Source organism: Danio rerio, chromosome 10, assembly GCF_049306965.1.
Source record: "Danio rerio strain Tuebingen ecotype United States chromosome 10, GRCz12tu, whole genome shotgun sequence".
Taxonomy (NCBI): Eukaryota; Metazoa; Chordata; class Actinopteri; order Cypriniformes; family Danionidae; genus Danio; species Danio rerio.
In genome coordinates, this window is record NC_133185.1 from 14,385,610 (window position 1) to 14,389,826 (window position 4,217).

The following is a 4,217-nucleotide window of genomic DNA, read 5'->3' on the forward strand; positions in this document are numbered from 1 at the left end:
TTTTTAACCCTTGGAGAGTAGACATAGCAGTACTCATTTACATACCCCCCCCTGGGATGCTGTTAAGAGATCTAGAGCCATTCTATTTTGCAAAACCATGGTACGTAGATTACCCAGCTCCTTATTCTGGGCCTCATTAATTATTTTTTGAGGCATTCAGAAATAGGCCCATGCGATAGTCCAGGGTCTCAATTCTTAGTAGAGCTTTTCCCACACCTATTTGCGGAAATAGAGCCAATACCATTTTACTACCAGTGGTCCATAATTTGAAATCCTCGGGCACGTCAGTACCCCATACAGAGTCATGGGGCTTCATTTCAGGGACACTGCGTTTAACTCTTTGCTGCGCTGACAGGACCTGGGCTGTCACAATAAAAGTGTGATCAGTCACATGCACAGGGGCACACTGGCCAGTCCAGTTTGCAGGTAATGACATGTAAGCGTTTTGCCCACATAACCACCACCCGCCCTGGACCACGTAGGTGCCATTAGAGGGGTTAGCAACATCGTTGGGGGCCCCTTCCCCTTGCGCCCATATCTGGCCGCAGTTGACAGTGCTCCCCATGAAATGGGTGCCCTTTGTCTGGTTGTAGCACATGGGGTGAGTGATAGAGTGGTTAATGAAAACCTTGTGGCCCACTGGAAATAATTTAGCGTGTCCAAATTTAACCCAAAATAGAGCATCGCATGTGCCATTCCTAAGACCTACATAAGGTTGGGTGTCATCAATGACAATTGACCTATGTTGGTACCCTGATCCTGCAAAACTGGCAAAACACTTAGCAGAGGTCTTATTCATGGGTTTGGCATAAAGAGGGGTTTGTTTGGCTGAATGAGGCATAACAGAACATACATAACATCCAGATACATTATAAGACCTAGCTAAAACTTTCACATATTGATACCACATATTAGTTCCAATAGGATTGTCAGCCCCATCCTCTGCCCATCCGAATTCATGATCATGTGTCCATCTTTTCACTTTAGTCGGATCAGAACATCCAGCAAATATCAACAGTCCAAATAATAGAAGCTCCTTCATGGTGATTCTTCGGTCACGTGATCACAGTGTTGTGGGGCCCCAATGATCTGTAGAAACAGAGAGTCTGCAGACAGATTATCATAGTACAAATTAATACATCATATTACTCAACAGGTGCTCGTTTTATCCTGGTTGCGTGGATCCACTGTGGAGAAGAGGAGGTTAAAACGGCGGTTCTAGTTACAGCCACGACATCCGTAGGGGGGCCATATTTGGGGTCCCCCAGTTCTGTGCTCATTTTATTGAACTGTCTAATCATTACTCTGTCACCAGCCTTAAAGGGGTGTGTTGGGTCTACCGGCATCGGGGCTGAACCAGAATGTATGTTAGTCCAGTATGCATGCAATGTTGTTAGTAACTGTTGTGCATATTCACTCATATGGATATCCAGAGAACCATCACCCAGTGTAGTACCCCTTTGCCTCCATGGTGAGGGAAAGGGTCGCCCCATCACAGTCTCATAAGGAGACAGACCGTGAAGACTTTTGTGAGGAAACATCCTCATGTCTGCTAAAACGACAGGTAACAAGGCCAGCCAATTAGAATGACCTGCATGTTGCATGGCTTTTCTTAATTTGTCTTTAATAGTCCTATTAGTTCGTTCTACTATACCAGATGATTGTGGATGGTAAGGAATATGTAGCTGCCAATTAATTTGTAGTTCTTTAGCTAGATTTTGTATTACTTTCGCAGTAAATGAGGTTCCCTTATCTGAGTCTATGGCACATGGTATACCATATCGTGGAATGATTTCCCTTGTCAAGTATCTGATAACTGTATTAGCATCTTCCTTACTGCATGGAAAGGCTTCAACCCATTTTGAAAATTTGTCCACAAAAACCAGTAAATATTTATTAGGACCCCTCTTTGGCAGATGTGTGAAATCTACCTGCCATTCCTGAAAAAGTGTTTCAGGAAGGGGCAATTGTTGATGTTGAGCTTGAGGTTTAGTGATATTGTTTTGAGCGCATATCAGACATCTATCTAGCGTGTTATTAACATGGTGCTGTAAATTATTGATGCATAAAAAGGAACTCATTGTGTCTATTACCTCATTGTGTCTATTACCCCTCTTCGGCCGCGGTGTGTAACGCCATGAAACTCGCGGACGAGGAAAGGAGCACATGAGGATGGGAGGCATAAACGGCCTTTACCATCTAGCATTATACCCGCAGGATCAGTCGTGGCGTCACATTCAGACCAGTAAGTTTGATACTAAGTATTTAGTAAGCTGCTGTTTTAGATGTGTCAGGAGCTCCTCCTGATCATCTTTCCACGCGAGGCGTGTTTTTATACGAGTGCGTGTCTTTTTACCCTCATCTGTTTCTTCCTTAATTGTCTCTGTGTGTACTATATCATGCTTGGGATCAAGAGCAGGTATTTTTGTTGTCATTTCGTCATCGTCATAGGACGAACCCATTTTGGTTTAAAGGATAAATCGATAATCTGCCCCAATTAGTTGGCAGTGACGCGAACTGCGCAACAGCATGTCTACAAATTGCAGTGGTTTGTCCACTTCTGGTAAAAGAGATATGAGATCCTTCAGAACAGAGGGTGAGGGCGGAATTATCTCTATCCCTCGTGGTTTAGCAACCCACACCGCAGCCACATTAGAGGCTGAGGCAGCGCCTTCTGTGCTGTTAGAACGGTCTGGTTTATTTTTGATCATTTCTGTCAGGGACGGATAAACAGAAGATACTATAGGGGGAGCGCTAGCAGCAGAGCATGAAACTGCAGGCTGAGGCCCCGTATAAGGGGGTGGTGATATCATAGTTGTCTTAGCAGCTGCGAGAGAGCCCCTCTTTTCTGCCTCGCGGGCAGTATTGCTTCTGCTTTTGGGTTTGGGGACAGATTTCAAAACGGTTTTAGGTGTAAAAATGCCCTTTTTATCTCTCCATATAGAGCTCATTGTATACCATGTGTCATATCCATTTATCATATACTGATCATCCCACTCAGGATCCCCATATCCTTCATACGTTAATTTATAGGCTGATTGGAGAGCACCTGGATCAAAGGTTCCTTCCCTGGGGAAGTCTCTCCACTGGGATTGCCCCTCTGTCCACCCAGCTAAGTTGGACAGCCAAGGTTCAGTATAAAATCCCCAGCCACATCTATCCATCCACTCTTTTGGAGTTTCACTAGGTTCTGGTTTCGGATATCCCTGACCCATGACGCTGAAGCTGGTGCACTTAAAAAATTATCAATTCAATAAATTCCCCTGATTTGTGGAACCCAAATTTAATCGGGTACGACAACACAAATCCTACTGCGCAACTTACTACCGCCTAAGTAAGTGACAGGAGACTCTGTGCCAGTAACACAGACGTCAGTTGCTTGTGGAACCCAAATTTAATCGGGTACGACAACACAAGTCTTACAATCCCCTGAGATACACCGGAGCAGGCAGTGTGAATAAAAATTCTCTTACCTGATCAGATGTATCCCGGACGAGCCCCCAAGTCTGTAAGATTCCCCTAAATTAGGCACCAGATTCAGCGTGGTTCAGCAAGTCGACTTGGAGACAGGAGAAGAGACCAAACTGTAGTTAGAATGGTTTATTCTGCAAGCCTGATACATAAAGGATGAGCAGGGATAGATATACATAGTGGGCTGACCTCTAAAAGTTACACAATAGAAGGAAGACACTCTTAATATGGGCATGCTATACAAGCAACATAAAGAGGAAATGTATAGCGCGGGACTTTCCACTGTGGGAGCAGCTTGCAAGACTGAAACCAGACGTTGACCTTAGACCTCCGACGCACACACATACACACACAAAACCACAGGAGCTTCTGCTTCTCATGCAAGCACACTTGAAAAAGAGACAGAATGTTCTCTCAGTTACTCTGAGGGTGGAAACCAGAAGAAAGACTAACAGTCGCCCCCATTAAATTACAAAAAATTTAGAGATGAACTGAGGCCTCCTGTCAGAAACCACATCTGTCGGGAGGCCATGAATACGAAAGACGTGGTTAATGAATTCGCTCTAGCTGATGCTAATTTGGGCAGAGGGATAAAGTAAGTGGCTTTTGAAAACCGGACCACTGTCAAAATGCCTGTATTCCCGTTGGAAGGGGGGGGGGGATGAAATCTAGCACAATATGGGACCAGGGTCTCGATGGCACTGACAGCGGCTGAAGAAGCTCAGCAGGGGGGCAATTGGAAGTCT

The 4,217-nt window shown here is 44.9% G+C and overlaps 1 long non-coding RNA gene across 1 annotated transcript; it reads right to left on the minus strand.

Moving 5' to 3' along the window:
* LOC141376263 (uncharacterized) lies at positions 1 to 3,615 on the minus strand. Its single transcript, XR_012386005.1, has 2 exons — positions 3,474 to 3,615; positions 1 to 1,089 (listed from the first exon to the last, which is right to left on the minus strand). It is a non-coding gene; the product is annotated as an uncharacterized lncRNA (long non-coding RNA).
* Positions 3,616 to 4,217: the final 602 nt, after the last annotated feature.